The sequence below is a fragment of the Eleutherodactylus coqui genome, chromosome 8, assembly GCF_035609145.1.
Source record: "Eleutherodactylus coqui strain aEleCoq1 chromosome 8, aEleCoq1.hap1, whole genome shotgun sequence".
NCBI classification, from domain to species: Eukaryota; Metazoa; Chordata; class Amphibia; order Anura; family Eleutherodactylidae; genus Eleutherodactylus; species Eleutherodactylus coqui.
Window position 1 is genome coordinate 100101554 of NC_089844.1, and position 17006 is coordinate 100118559.

The window sequence follows — 17006 nt, forward strand, 5'->3', positions numbered from 1 at the left end:
TGGGCCAGGCATGGCACGTGCGTGAGGCTGCCGAGCTGCAGAGCCGCCACCAGGTTACGGCCGTTGTCACACACGACCATGCCCGGTTGGAGGCTCAGCGGCGCAAGCCAGCGGTCGGTCTGCTGTGTCAGACCCTGCAGCAGTTCGTGGGCCGTGGGCCTCTTATCGCCTAAGCTGAGTAGTTTCAGCACGGCCTGCTGACGCTTGCCCACCGCTGTGCTGCCACACCGCGCGACACCGACTGCTGGCGACATGCTGCTGCTAACACATCTTGATTGCGAGACAGAGGAGGAGGAGGAGGAGGAGGAGGAGGAGGAGGGTGCTTTAGTGGAGGAAGCATACACCTCCGCAGATACCACCACCGAGCTGGGGCCCGCAATTCTGGGGGTGGGTAGGACGTGAGCGGTCCCAGGCTCTGACTCTGTCCCAGCCTCCACTAAATTCACCCAATGTGCCGTCAGGGAGATGTAGTGGCCCTGCCCGCCTGTGCTTGTCCACGTGTCCGTAGTTAAGTGGACCGTGGCAGTAACCGCGTTGGTGAGGGCGCGTACAATGTTGCGGGAGGCGTGGTCGTGCAGGGCTGGGACGGCACATCGGGAAAAGTAGTGGCGACTGGGAACTGAGTAGCGCGGGGCCGCCGCCTCCATGATACTTTTGAAGGACTCCGTTTCCACAACCCTATACGGCAGCATCTCAAGGCTGATGAATTTTGCTATGCGGACGGTTAACGTTTGAGCGTGCGGGTGCGTGGCGGCGTACTTGCGCTTGCGCTCCAACAGTTACGCAAGCGACGGCTGGACGGTGCGCTGAACTACACATTAATTGGGCGATGAATGTGGGGACGCCAGAAACGTGCCTCTCTCCTAATCGCGCAGCAGTCGGCTGCGACACACCTGGATCAGGAGCTTGGCCTGTGCCCACACCCTGACTTGGCCCTCCGCGTCCTCGGCCGCGTCCACGTCCTCTAGGCCTACCCCTACCCCTCAGCATGCTGTATTACCAGTGATTTGATTTCACAGGCAGGAAATAAATTGGCGCAAGACTGCAGGCCAAATATAATTTTTTACCTTTTTTGAAAACGAAAGGCCCCACTGCCTCTAGTGAATGAATAATCTAAGTTTAATAACTGTGCTGTGTCCCTGCTAATGTGTCACAGAATGTGAGGGTAGCAGAGTTATTAACTGTGGCAGAGCAGGTATTTTTTTTCCCAATTAAGGAAAGCAAATGGCGAAGCCAGGAGTAAAACGTAGCTGGGTGCGTAGGATTTTTAAAGGTGTCACACGCAGCCGACACGTGTCCACCGCCCTTAGGACGGACAGAGGCCGGACAAATAGAATTATTTTCCGTTTTTTGGCACCAAAAGGCAGCACTGCGTATATTCTATGAACATGAGAAGTTTAATAACTGTGCTATGTCCCTGCTAATGTGTCACAGAATGTGAGGGTAGCAGAGTTATTAACTGTGGCAGAGCAGGTATTTTTTTTCCCAATTAAGGAAAGCAAATGGCGAAGCCAGGAGTAAAACGTAGCTGGGTGCGTAGGATTTTTAAAGGTGTCACACGCAGCCGACACGTGTCCACCGCCCTTAGGACGGACAGAGGCCGGACAAATAGAATTATTTTCTGTTTTTTGGCACCAAAAGGCAGCACTGCGTATATTCTATGAACATGAGAAGTTTAATAACTGTGCTGTGTCCCTGCTAATGTGTCACAGAATGTGAGGGTAGCAGAGTTATTAACTGTGGCAGAGCAGGTATTTTTTTTCCCAATTAAGGAAAGCAAATGGCGAAGCCAGGAGTAAAACGTAGCTGGGTGCGTAGGATTTTTAAAGGTGTCACACGCAGCCAACACGTTTCCACCGCCCTTAGGACGGACAGAGGCCGGACAAATAGAATTATTTTCCATTTTTTGGCACTAAAAGGCAGCACTGCGTATATTCTATGAACATGAGAAGTTTAATAACTGTGCTGTGTCCCTGCTAATGTGTCACAGAACGTGAGGGTAGCAGAGTTATTAACTGTGGCAGAGCAGGTATTTTTTTTCCCAATTAAGGAAAGCAAATGGCGAAGCCAGGAGTAAAACGTAGCTGGGTGCGTAGGATTTTTAAAGGTGTCACACGCAGCCGACACGTGTCCACCGCCCTTAGGACGGACAGAGGCCGGACAAATAGAATTATTTTCCGTTTTTTGGCACCAAAAGGCAGCACTGCGTATATTCTATGAACATGAGAAGTTTAATAACTGTGCTGTGTCCCTGCTAATGTGTCACAGAATGTGAGGGTAGCAGAGTTATTAACTGTGGCAGAGCAGGTATTTTTTTTCCCAATTAAGGAAAGCAAATGGCGAAGCCAGGAGTAAAACGTAGCTGGGTGCGTATGATTTTTAAAGGTGTCACACGCAGCCGACACGTGTCCACCGCCCTTAGGACGGACAGAGGCCGGACAAATAGAATTATTTTCCGTTTTTTGGCACCAAAAGGCAGCACTGCGTATATTCTATGAACATGAGAAGTTTAATAACTGTGCTGTGTCCCTGCTAATGTGTCACAGAACGTGAGGGTAGCAGAGTTATTAACTGTGGCAGAGCAGGTATTTTTTTTCCCAATTAAGGAAAGCAAATGGCGAAGCCAGGAGTAAAACGTAGCTGGGTGCGTAGGATTTTTAAAGGTGTCACACGCAGCCGACACGTGTCCACCGCCCTTAGGACGGACAGAGGCCGGACAAATAGAATTATTTTCCGTTTTTTGGCACCAAAAGGCAGCACTGCGTATATTCTATGAACATGAGAAGTTTAATAACTGTGCTGTGTCCCTGCTAATGTGTCACAGAACGTGAGGGTAGCAGAGTTATTAACTGTGGCAGAGCAGGTATTTTTTTTCCCAATTAAGGAAAGCAAATGGCGAAGCCAGGAGTAAAACGTAGCTGGGTGCGTAGGATTTTTAAAGGTGTCACACGCAGCCGACACGTGTCCACCGCCCTTAGGACGGACAGAGGCAGGACAAATAGAATTATTTTCACTTGTTTTACAAGCAAAAGGCAGCACTGCATATATTCAATGAATAATAACTGTGTTGTGGCCCTGCCTATACAATTCTTTCCCTGCAGTATCAATGGAGGGTGCAATGCTCTGCAGAAGCGATTTTGAGAAGGAAAAAAAAATGCAGCACAGCTAACAGCAGCCTGGACAGTACTGCACACGGATAAATATGGCCCTAGAAAGGACCGTTGAGGTTCTTGAAGGCTACACTCACTCCTAACACTCTCCCTGCCTATGCAGCACTTCTGTCCCTAATGCCAGGTGCAACGGTCTGCAGAGGCGATTTTGAGAAAAAAAAAATTGCCACTGCTAACAGCAGCCAACACACAGGTATTACTGGCCCTAATAAGGACCTTTGGGGGGTCTTGAAGCCTACACTAACTACCAATTCTTTCCCTACAGCAGCTCCGGTATAAACAGCACTGTCCCTCATCTAACTCACACCGCATCTGAGGCGAACCGCGGGAGGGGCCGACTTTTATGTTCGGGTGACACCTGATCTTCCCAGCCACTCACAGCAGGGGGGTGGTATAGGGCTTGAACGTCACAGGGGGAAGTTGTAATGCCTTCCCTGTCTTTCAATTGGCCAGAAAAGCGCGCTAACGTCTCAGGGAAGGAAGTGAAAATAACCAGAACACCGCATGGTGTTCGTTACGAATAACGAACATCCCGAACACCCTAATATTCGCACGAATATCAAGCTCGGAAGAACACGTTCGCTCATCTCTACTCCTTAGTAATATATAAATCCCAACAGACACCTCGGCAGAATCTATCAGACTTCATTGGAAGCCAGTGGGGTTTGTCAGGTGCAGGTGGTGTCCATTGTGCAACATGGTAGTACTAGTTAGAAAATGCCCAATAAGCAGTATCGGGCAGAGTGAACCCGGCAAATAGTTCTAACACAGTGATGTCAATCTGGGAGAGCCATTCACAGGGTGCTAGGAGAGCCAATGGGTGTGGCTTATTTTAACTCCTTAATGACATGGCCTATTTTGAGCTTAAGGACCAAGCCTTATTTTTCAAATCTGACATCTGTCACTTTCTGTGCTAATAACTTTTGAATGCTTTTACTTATCAAGGTGATTCTGAGACTGTTTTTTCGTGACATATTGTACTTTATGTTAGTGTAAAAATTTCATCAATAAATTTTGTCCTTATTAGGAAAAAAATCCAAATTTACTGAAAATTTGGAAAAATTCACAATTTTTAAACTTTGAATTGTTTTCTTTGTAAGATAGAAGGTCAAACACCACAACATAGTTATTAATTAACATTTCCCATAGGCCTACTTTACACAGCAATCATTTTTTAAGTGTTATTTTACTTTTTGCAGACTCCACAAAGTATATAAATTTAGCAGTAATTTTTAACATTTACTAGCAAATTTCAAAATCTAAATTTTTTAAGGACCAATGCAGTTCAGACATAGTTTTGCCGAGCCTGTATATCAGAATCCCCCATGAATTGCCCCATTTTAAAATCAGCACCCTTCAAAGTATTCAAAATGGCATTTAGAAAGTTTATTAACCCTTTAGATGTTTTACAGGAATTAAAGGAAAGTGCATCAAAAATTAGAACAGTTCCTTTTTTCTACTGATTTTCAATATAAAACCTTTTTTTTAATATAAAACAGTAGGAGTTAGCAAATAAACAAAACTTGGAATGTATTACCCAGATTCCACAGTTTTTAGAAATGCCCCATATGTGGACGTAGCCTGTTGTATGGGCACATGGTAGGTCTCAGAAGGAAAGGAGCGCTTCTTGTCTTTTTGAATGCAGATTTGGCAGGAATAATTTTCAGACCCCATGTAGTGTTTGCAGTGCCCCTGAGGTAGCAGTACATTTGAAACCCCCAATAACTGACCCCATTTTGGAAACTACACCCCTCAGGGAATTTATTAAGGGGTGTAGTGAGCGGTTTGAACCCACAGATGTTTGAGGAATTTTTTTTAACAGTTTGAGTTCAATACGAAAAAATCCAATTTTTCACATAATGTTTAGCTTTAGGCCCAGATTTTCATTTTTCACCAGTGGCAGAAGGAAAAACGTACCCCATGATGCGTTACCCAGTTGCTCTCGAACATGGAAATGCCCCATATGTGGACGTAGCTTGTTGTATGGGCACATGGCAGGACTCAGAAGGATGGGAGCGCTTCTTGGCTTTTTGAATGCAGGTTTTGCTAGAATAATTTTCAGACCCCATGTAGTGTTTACAGTGCCCCTGAGGTACCAGTGCATTTGAAACCCCCAACAACTGACCCTATTTTGGAAACTACACCCCTCAGGGAATTTTTTAAGGGGTGTAGTGAGCGGTTTGAACCCACAGGTATTTGAGGAATTTTTTTAACAGTTTGAGTTCAATACAAAAAAATCACATTTTTCACATAATGTTCAGCTTTAGGCCCAGATTTATATTTTTTACCAGTGGCAGAAGGAAAAAACGTACCCCATGATGCGTTACCCAGTTGCTCTCGAACACGGAAATGCCCCATATGTGGACATAGCCTGTTGTATGGGCACATGGCAGGACTCAGAAGGATAGGAGCGCTTCTTGGCTTTTTGAATGCAGATTTTGCTGGAATAATTTTCAGACCCCATGTAGTGTTTACAGTGCCCCTGAGGTACCAGTGCATTTGAAACCCCCAACAACTGACCCCATTTTGGAAACTACACCCCTCGGGGAATTTTTTAAGGGGTGTAGTGAGCGGTTTGAACCCACAGGTATTTGAGGAATTTTTTTTAACAATTTGAGTTGAGAACGAAAAATTCACATTTTTCCAATAATGTTCAGCATTAGGCCCAGATTTTCATTTTTCACCAGGGGCAGAAGGAGAAAACATAGTCCATAATGCATTACCCAATTACTCTCGAGCACGGAAATGCCCCATATGTGGATGTAAACTGTTGTTTGGGCACATGGCAGGGCTCAGAAAGAAAGGAGCGCTTTTTTTGAATGCAGATTTTGCTGGAATAATTTTCAGACACCGTGTAGTGTTTGCAGTGCCCCTGAGGTACCAGTGCATTTGAGACCCCCAACAATTGACCCCATTTTGGAAACTACACCCCTCAGGGAATTTTTTAAGGGGTGTAGTGAGCGGTTTGAACCCACAGGTATTTGAGGAATTTTTTTTAACAATTTGAGTTGAGAACGAAAAATTCACATTTTTCCAATAATGCTCAGTTTAGGCCCAGATTTTTATTTTTTACCAGGGGCAGAAGGAGAAAACGTAACCCATGATGTTACCCAACAGGGAAATGCCCCATATGTGAATCTAAACTGTTTTTAGGGCGCAGGGCTCAGAAGGGAAGGACTTAGCATGTGGCTTTATGTACAAGCTGTGCGAAGTACATCAGGGTAAAACGTCAGGGCAATAAAAAAATTAAAATTTCAGGGACGTGTGGTAGATCTTAAAACACTCATTTATACAGAGGCCGGGTTGTGTGGGGCACGTTTCACACTGGTATATGGTGTCTTTTCTTATCCCCTGTTTGTAGCACACTCTGCACCTCTTTTGGGTCCTTCCCTTCGTCGCAGTGGAGGGAATTTCACTGAGAAAATGCTGCCCTGGTACAATTCTTGTGGCCTCGCTTCCAGAAGTACTGGGCCTCTCCCCCACCTCCTGGTCCCCAAATATTAGGTCCTTGATAACTTCCTCTTGAAATTCAAGGAATGTCCCCCTGTGGCCTGCACCTCGGAACAGCACGTAGGCATTATACAGTGCCATCTGTACGAGGTGCACGGCCAGTTTTTTGTACCACACCCGTGTTTTCCGCATGGCTCTATAGGGCTCCAGTACCTGGTCTGATAGATCGACCCCTCCCATGTACTTATTATAGTCGAGGACGCAGTCTGGTTTGGGGGTCTCTGCACTGGTACCTCGTACTGGGCAGGGGGTACTGCTGTGGCCGTGTATTGTCGTCAACATAAGGACATCCCTCTTGTCCTTATATTTGACGCACAATACATTGTCGCTGCATTGGGCCCGGCTCTCACCCCTTCTGAGCAGTTGCCCAAGCAGCGTCTTAGGGAGGCTTTTTTGATTTTTCCGAACAGTGCCACATGCCACTGTTCCTCTGGAAGCGAGGCACTGAAACAGGGGGACACTGGTATAAAAGTTATCCAGGTACAGATGGTAACCCTGGTCTAATAGTGGGTGCACCAGTTCCCACACTATTTTCCCTGTTACTCCCAGCACGGGGGGGCATTCTGGGGGCTCAATTTTAGTGTCCTTCCCCTCGTAAATACGGAACTTGTGGGTGTACCCTGATGTACTTTCGCACAGCTTGTACAACTTCACACCATACCGTGCCCGCTTACTGGGCAGGTACTGGCGGAATTTTAGCCTCCCCTTGAAGTGTACCAGGGACTCGTCTACTGCAATGTTTATCTGTGGGGCATACGCCTGGGCAAACCTGGCGTTAAAATGGTCTATTACGGGCCTGATCTTATACAACCGATCGTAATTGGGGTGATCGCTGGGGGGGCACAGCTGGTTGTCATTGTAGTGCAGAAATTTTAAAATACACTCAAAGCGCGTCCTCGACATCGCCATGCGGAACATTGGGGTGTGGTACAAAATATCGGTAGACCAGTACGCCCTGATTGTTGGCTTCTTTATTAGTCCCATTGTTAGTATAAGCCCCCCAAATTTTTTTATCTCTGGTGCATCCACAGGGGTCCACTTATCGGGTCTGGCATAGCTGGAGGTGGGATTTTCTTCTATAAAATTCTGGGCGTACAAATTCGTCTGGGTAACAATATGGGCAATGAACTCTTCAGAAAAAAAAAACTTGAAGAAGTCCTTCCCTCTGAGCCCTTCCGTGTCAAATTGAATCCCTGGGTTCCCAATAAAATCAGGGATCTGGGGTCTGTAATCTTCCGGGGTACTCCAGTGAGCATCTGATGCATTGGGGTCAGTGGCGGTCCTTGGACGCCTTCTCGGGGGTGCAGGGAGCTCAGACTCGCTGGATGAGGATGAGGATGAGGAGTCGGAGAATGCCAAAAAAGTGGGGTCGTCATCACCACTACCTGAGTCCGAGTCTGATGCAATGATTGCATACAGTTCCTCTGAAGTGTACCTCCTGCGGGCCATATTTATATAAAATGGGGCACACGGGGAAAAAGTTTTATTAGATGGGACACTGCGGGATGGGGTGACCACGGGACGGGGGTCGGAAAGAACGCGGAAACTTATGTGGTGTATTCACGTAAGTGTTTTTTTTTTTACACAGACGAATACACTGACACAACACGGACTAACGACACACTACACACTAGACGGACTAACGACATGCTACACTAACTAATGACGGGTGACGGGACAGGTAACGAAATGGGAACAGCAGGAACTTTTTTTGTTTTTTGGGGGTTTTTTTTACACAGACGAATACATTTTGTGCTGAGCCAATCAGAGGCAGGTCTCACTCACACCCCCTTCACACCCACTGCAGGCCGGCCGCGCGGAACTCCGGCTGCCGGGAGCAGGTGAGTATATATATATTTTTTATTTTAACACTTTTCTGGATGAATTGCAGGGAAGGGCTTATATATTTAAGCCCTTCCCGACAATTCATCCCGCGCACGCCGGCAGCCCATTGCTTTCAATGGAGCCGGCTGTATTGCCGGCTCCATTGAATACAATGGGCAAACATCGTTCTTCTCTGCCACAGCTGTTACAGCTGTGGCAGAGAAGAATGATTTGTCTTCTATATGTTCTCAATGGGGTCGGCGCTGCTGCCGCCGGCCCCATTGAGCGCATATAGAGAAGAGAACAGGAATCGCAGATCGCAGATAGGTGCGATCTGCGATTTCTGTTCTATAATTTATCGGACGAGTGCATAAAAAGCGCTCATGTGTCCGATACCATTGCAAAGCAATGGTTTTAAAAAATCGCCGGACGCATGCGCATGCGCAAATCGTGCAAAAAAACGCCCGTCTGACTAAGGCCTTAGAAGTTCAATCATGAAAATTCAAAAAGTAGCCCCTCATATTGATACTCAAGACCCCTAATTGTACTCAGCCCTACAGTGCAGAAACACACATGTACAACTCTTCAAGTACTGAAGAATAATAAAATGGACTATTTGTGGGACTTTCAATGTATTCTAGAAATGAGCAGACATGCGGATGCTCCATTGGTTTGGATTGTCCACGCGGGAGACGATCGTGGATTCCACAACTCAATCTATTTTGAGCAAAGCTTCTATCACAAATTTCTGGAGCAAATAGAGTAAAAGGGTCTGTCCCCTGGGTCATGTCACCCAGCTTTCGAAAGAATTGACTCTAGAGTGTGTATGATATATACTATGTCTTCCAACCAGCATAGAAAAGTAGGAACATTTCAGGCCAAGATGATCTGACTACTCTACTGTGGAGACCCAAAAGACCAAACAGCAATTGAAAAGATCACAAAGAAAATACCAACTTTATTAAAGGTCCACACTAATGAAACACAGTTTAATTATTGTTACTTTCTATATTCACCTAAATCAGCTACAGACTATAAATTTAGTCAGGAGGATGAGCTGTGATCTCCTCTATTATAGCTGTTTGATAGCAGCTGCATGATCATCATCATTAACTGTGATAGGAGAGTCTGTATTTCCCGCTAGGACGTTTCTATGGTAGGGTTCATGCAACAGCATCAACATACTATGAAACTGATTAGCTTTAAATAGCATAACCCCAAGTAGATCTGAGCTGGTCACTGAAAAGCGATCGTTTGAGCGATTATCGCTGCGTCTAAATGCGCAGACCACGCACTTTTCGTGCACTGCTAGCTGATCGTTAAATTTAGGCCAACCTAAAAATTGTCATTCGGCCTTATCAGCAGTTCTTCACGGGTAGTGCTGATAGCATTGTTTCCCACCTGAGAACAAAGGAGCTGAATGCAGATAAGAGCCCTCCAGATATTAACTGCTTTCAGCTAAGCCTTCATTTGCACGCTAAAAGGCTATTATGTAGCTGAGTAGCTACTTAATAGTTTATGCAAAATAGTTGCTCAAAACTGTCACTCAAACTGTCGTTTGAGCGAACATCGCTCCGTGTAAATGGGCCTTAATGGGGTTGTCCCACCGCCCAACTGAATTTTTTTTCCCATTAATGCCCTGTAGAGTAAAAGCATCATACACTACAACTTTAGGGCTTAGTCACACAGGCGTTTTTTTGCCCGAGTTGCAGATGCGCTTGCGATCCGCATCTATATATACCCAAAGCTTTGCAATGGGAGCAGTCACATGTCCGTTTTTTATGCGGATGTGCCGCAAATTATATGACACAACAATTCGCAGAACGCATGTAACTGCATTCTGCGCAAAGCGGTGTTCTTGTATGCGCACTCAACGGGGCCGGCGGCAGCAGCGCCGACCCCATGGAGAACATATACAAAATATCGTTCTCCTCTGCCACAGTTGTCACAGCTGTGGCAGAGGAGAACAATGTTCTCCCATTGAATTTAATGGAGCCAGCAATACAGCCGGCTCCATTGAAAGCAATGGGCTGCCGGCAAGGGCTGTAGTAATTTTCAGGGAAGGGCTTCAAATATAAGCGCTTCCCTGAAAAGCATCCAAAAAAAGTGTAAAAAATAAAAAAATATATATACTCACCTTTTTGCAGCTGCCGGGGATCAGCCACGTCCACCCGGCTCTTTTCCTGAACTGCTTTCTGTTGTATTCAGCAGCGGGGATTTAAAATCCGTGCCTGCTGAATGGGCTGTCTCTGGCTGGAATAATAGGACCTCGGTGACCGAAAATGGCGGGGAGGGAGTTTAACAGCGTCCAACACTGCGAACAGTTTACAGCTATCTCTAGTTATCCCTTACCAGTCCTTTCAAAGATTTATGCTGACCGAGCGATTTCAGCGCTGCGGCATATATTTTTGCTAATACGTTGCAGCCGCCCGTGTAAATGGATGAGAAAACACAAATTTTGACCGGGACTTAATCACGGCTTTTTCCTTTTCACGTATTTCTCGATCACAATGTGGCCAGCATGAAATCTCATCCTCATCTGACAGAGACCTTTCAGACGTGCACCTAAGGCCTCCCAGAAGACTAAACAAATGGAACATTTAAGTCAACATCTTTAAAAATAAAACAAAAATGAGAAATATTAAGAAATAAAAAAAACGTTCTCCATTTTAGCCAGAAAACTATTAAAACAATTTTAAAAAATAAATTAAAAATAATTTTGCATTGCCGTAAATCAAAAACTAAGTATTGTATACTTTACATGGTAAATGCTGTAAAAATGCCAGAATTTTTTTTTATTATCACCATGATAAACATTGAATAAAAAGTGATCAAAAGTCAGGAGTACCCCAAAATGGTAGCAGTAAAAACTACAGCTTGTCTCACAAAAAGCAAACCCTAACACAGCCCACTTGAAATTTTTTTTCTATTTTTCTATACATTACATGGTACCATTAAAAAATAGAACTTGTCCCCCCAAAGACAAGCCCTCATACGTCTGTTGAATCTGGAAAGAGCAGTGGGCGGTCGTGCATGTGACCACTCACAGCATTTATGGACAAACTATGAGACGATTTGGCTTTCAGTAACATCTCTGGGCTGATGACACCAAATTCTATACTTCTTGAGACATCACCCCTGTGCTGCTACAAAACCCCAGTGACTGCACAATACACTGAGAATAGGGCCCATTGATTTCAGAGAGTTCATTCACATGTATTTATTTCCTGCACGTTTCAGTCGCACAAAAAAAATTTCAGCATGCTCTATTTTTTTGTGTATTTGCACAGTTCCCATAGAAGTCAATGGGCATGCGGAAATGCATGCAAAATATGCTAGGAAATGCGTGAAATACTGCATAATTGCGCATGAAAAAGAGCACATCTGGAAATCATTAGATTAACCCCTTCCCTCCATATGACGTAAGGGTACATCATGGGAGCGGGGTACTTCCCCCAAAATGACGTACCCTTATGTCATAGGAACAGCGCGAGATCATGACTGATCTCGCGCTATCCCGCAGCGGGAACCGTCTGTCAGTCATAGCTGGCCTCCCGCTGCAACAGGGAGGCCTATATAGATCGCGTAATGGGAAGGGTTCACTGAGGGAGCACGCTCCCTCTGTGAAGTTGCCGGGCTCTCGTGATATAATCGCAGAGAGCCTGGCCTTTTGCCATGGCAACAGGATGCCAGATACTGGCGTCCTGTGTTGCCAGTGCCTGTGATCGCTGTATAAGCGATAAGGCATGGCAGGACAGAAGTCCTGCTATGCCTTATCACAGCGATCATCAGTGCTGTGCCTTAAGTCCCCCAGAGGGACACAAACAGTGTAAAAAAAATAATAATAATGTACAAAAAAGAAAAATGTAAAAAAAATGTATTTTTTTAACTTTTTGGGGCTTTTTCTAATATTATCATAAAAAAGGTAAAAATTTTTTTAAATAACATATATTTAGTATTATTGACACATCTGTAACGACATGTACAAAAAGTGGAACACGCTTTTTATTTTGTACGGCAAAAAACGTTAAAAAAACGCTAAAAAACAGAGGCAAAATGCTAATCTTTAGCATTTTGCCTCCCAAAAAACGCAATAAAAGTGATCAAAAAAGCTGTATATTCCCCAAAATAGTAGCAATAAAAACTACAGCTCGTCTCGCAGAAAATAAGCCCTCACAGAGCTCCGTACATAGAAAAATGAAAAAGTTACAGGACTTTGAATGCAGCGATAAAGAAAATATTTTTTTCCAAAAAAGGGTTTTTATTGCAAAAAAGTGGAAAAACCTAAAAAAGATATAAGAATTTTGGTATCGTTGTAACCGTACCGACCCGCAGAAAAAATCCATCATTTATGCTGCATGATTAACGCTGTAAAAAAAAAATCTATGGCAGAATTGATGCGTTTTCTCTCCCTGTTATCATAAAATAAATAATAAAAGTTTTACAATATAGTCTATGTACCCAAAAATGGCACCATCAAAAACTACAGTTGGCCACGTAAAAAACAAGCCCTTACACAACCGAGTCGACGGAAAAATAAAAAAGTTATGGCTTTTGAAAAATGGAGATGAAAATCCGCCAAAAATCGTTTCGTCCTTAAGCCCAAAATAGGCCATGTCCTTAAGGGGTTAAGTAGCCATTTCTACCACAACAATCTACCAGACAATTGGGTTAATCCCCAAAGCCCACAGTTTTAGGCATGCCCTGAAGACACATTTCTTTAGGGAGGTGTACCAAATTCCCTAATGTAATTCTTCTCCATTTACCCCTTTTTCTACATTCCCCCTCAGAACCCCACCTCATTCATCCCCTCTATCCCCCATACATCCTAATGTACTTTATCTGTGTATAGACAGATACTGATGGCTTTATGTATCGTATCCTATTTATTTAATGGCTGGACCATGGTACAGAACAAACACTTGTACTTCTTGTGTCACCCCTACCTCCTCATAGATTGTAAACTCTTGCAAACAGGGCCCTCACTCCTATTGTTCACATAATGTATGTAATGTTTCGTTTCATCTGTGTTCCCTCTGACTCGTAAAGTGCTGTGGAATATGTTGGCGCTATAGAAATGAAGATTATTATTATTTATGAAACTAGAGATGTTAAGAGAAATAGTAGCAGGCTGTACATCAATCCTACTTGCACTACTTTGGGTGGACCACTAGATGGCAGTGTGGCATGATTTAAGTTGCTAGTTGCCAATACCAGAACTTCTGTAAGGACTAATACTATTCTAGGATACAGTATAACTTGCTGATCAGTGAGGGTCTTACCTCTGAGACCCTCACCGATCTCAAGAATGAGGTTCCCGTGTCCGTCTGCTTGTTACTGCGGGGTCGCTGTCTTCCCATAGTGACATTACAATGGAAGGAGCGCTGGACAATCATGTGCAGTTGGCTCCCATCCATTTCAATAGGGCTGATGGAAATACCCCAGCGGGTGCTGCTCAGCTGTCTCCACAGTCCCATTGAAAGTCAATGAAGTGTCGGCACGCTGACAAGACCAGCGCTCCATTCAGTCTCACTCTCATTGAGGGGGTGCCATAAGCCCACAAGGAGGAGGACTGGGGACATGGGATCAAAGTTCTTATGATCAGTGAGGTTCTTAGCAGTGAGACCTCCACCGATCAGCAAGTTATCCCCTATCCCGTGTATAGGGAATAAGTTAGGATCTTTGTAAAACCCCTTTAATGAAGACCAGTGTTTCATGCAGTCTGTCTTAATATGTACCAGGTGGAAGAAAATGCAACAAATGCATTAAGATGCAACATTTTGGTCCAATTTATGACACTTTCTGCTGCAGACACACTTTCTTAAAGAGGAATGCGACTATATTGACATTTTTATGCTGTTTTTCATGACGAGCCCCCATTAAATCTAGCAACTAATTAAGATGGAATATGTTTTCTTTCTCTATGTGATATGTTATGTGCAGCATCCATTTCATTTTGAACCTCAGAGATACTCTCATGTGGAAAATAGTGAACCTCAATTATTGAATTGTCACTTTAACCCCTTCCTGACACAGACAATTTTTGTTTTTCGTTGTCAGCTTTTTCTTTGCCGTCTTCTGAGAGCTATAGATCTACTTTTCTGTTATCACAGCTGTATGAAGGCTTTTTTTGTTGGATGAGTTGTATTTTTCTTAATGACCTTTAATGTACCACATAATGTATTGAGAAGTGTTTAAAAACAATTCTGGGATTGGGTTAGATTAAAAAAGTAATACAGCATTTTGTGGCAAGGTTGCCTTTTCATGGCGTTCAACGTGCAGTAAAAATAACGTGTGCACTTTAATCCACAAGTTAGTACCATTCCATTATTACCAAGTTTATAGAGTTTTTGTGTTTTACTACTTTTACAAAATAAAAAACCTTTCCTTAAAAAAATTGCTTTCTGTCACCAAATACTAAGAATCCTAATGTTTTATGATTTTGTTGATGGAGGTTTGAAGGGCGAGCTGTAGGTTTTACTGGTAGATATGAATTTTTTTATCACTTTTTAGTTCATGTGTTTAAAAGGTGATTTGGCCAAAACACAGCACTGTGTATTTTAACGGCATGTACTCTTAGCCTTTTCTTCCTGGTGAATGGAGAAGTCAGACGTCACCTTGGGAAGATTTCATAAGTTTCAGTGAAGTTAATAATTGTGGCCCCCAAGGATCAGTGCCACTGTCATAGGAACAAGTTGTGCTTCAGTGTTGGATGGGTTAATACAACATCCAGACTTTATTGTCACCTGTACTTTAAGGATCCGTTACTAAGATGCTAGTATGTTGCAGCCATATAGTGACAAACACTGCTGGGAGTTGTAGTTTCATGCTGCAGGATCTATAAAGCTTATTCACGCTTAAACCAATTTATATCCTGTTAACAATGACCTATTTCATACAATATATCTCTTTCATTGTTCCTTATCCTGGGAGCTCACAAGCTATATAGTAACATAGTATGTTAGGCTGAAAGAATACAATATCCATCTAGTTCAGCCTGTTTACACCCCCCTTGTTGACCCAGGGGAAGGCAAAAAAAAAACCAATGAGGCAGAAGGTAATTTAGCCCGTGTGGGGGTAAAAGTTCCTTTGCAACTCCATAATGGCAGTCAGAATAATCCCTGGATCAACAACCCCACGGGTTATTTAATGACTGTATCCTGTCATATCGTAGTGCTCTAGAAACGCATCTAGTCCCCTCTTAAGCTCCTCTATAAATTTTGCCATCACCACGTCCTCAGGCAGAGAGTTCCACAGTCTCACTGCTCTTACAGTAAAGAACCCCCTTCTATGTTTGTGATGAAACCTTCGTTCCTCTAGACGTAGAGGGCGCCCCCTTGTTACTGTCACAGTCCTGGGTATAAACGGATCATAGGAGAGATCCTTGTATTGTCCTCTAATGTATTTATACTTAGTTATTTGATCGCCCCTTAACCGCCTTTTTTCCAGGGAAAATAATCCCAATTTTGATAGCCTCTTTGGGTATTCTAGTCCCTTCATTCCATTTATTAATTTAATTGCCCTTCTTTGAACCCCCTCAAGCACTGCAACATCCTTCCTGAGCATTAGTGTCCAGAACAGTACACAGTATTCCATGTGAGGCCTGACAAGTGCCTTATATAGTGGAAGAATAATGTTCTCGTCCTTCGCCCCTATACCTCTTATAATGCACCCCAAGACTTTATTTGCCTTTGCAGCAGCTGACTGGCATTGGTTACTCCAGTTAAGTCTACAGTCCACTAGTACCCCCAGGTCCTTTTTAATATCACTTTTCCCTAGCAGTACCCCATTTAGTGTATATTGCTAACATTTCTCCTGGCCATGTGCATAACCTTACATTTATCAACATTGAACTTCATTTGCCATTTTTCTGCCCAAGCCCCTAGTTCATCTAGGTCTATTTGCAGCTGTACATTGTCCTCCTGCAAATATTGATATTTTGCTGTGCAGCCCCTCTATCAGGTCATTGATAAATATATTGAACAGAATGGAGCCTAATACTGAGCCCTGTGGCACCCCACTAGTGACTGTGGGCTAATCAGAGTACGAACCATTTATTACCACCCTCTGCTTTCTATCTCTGAGCCAATTCTTTACCCAACTACCCACGTTTTTGCCCAGACCGAGCTGTCTCATTTTATATATCAACTCATTATGTAGCATGATGTTAAATGTTTTAGAGAAATCCAGATATACGAGATCAATAGACTCTCCCAGGTCCAGCCTAGAACTTACTTCATCATAGAAGCTGATCAAATCGGTCTGACATGATCGCCCCCACATGAACCCATACTGATGAGGAGTTATACTGTTGCTTTCCTTGAGGTATTCTTGGATAGCATCTCTCAGAAGCCCCTCGACTCTCACTATCTCACACACTAGGTATCACCCCCATCCTCCCTGACCCCAGAACCAGAAGATCTAATCTCACAATATATCACTCCCATCATTCCCGACACTCTATGTGGAGCTGAGGTAGCTTGGCCTTTCAAGTGTTGGCCC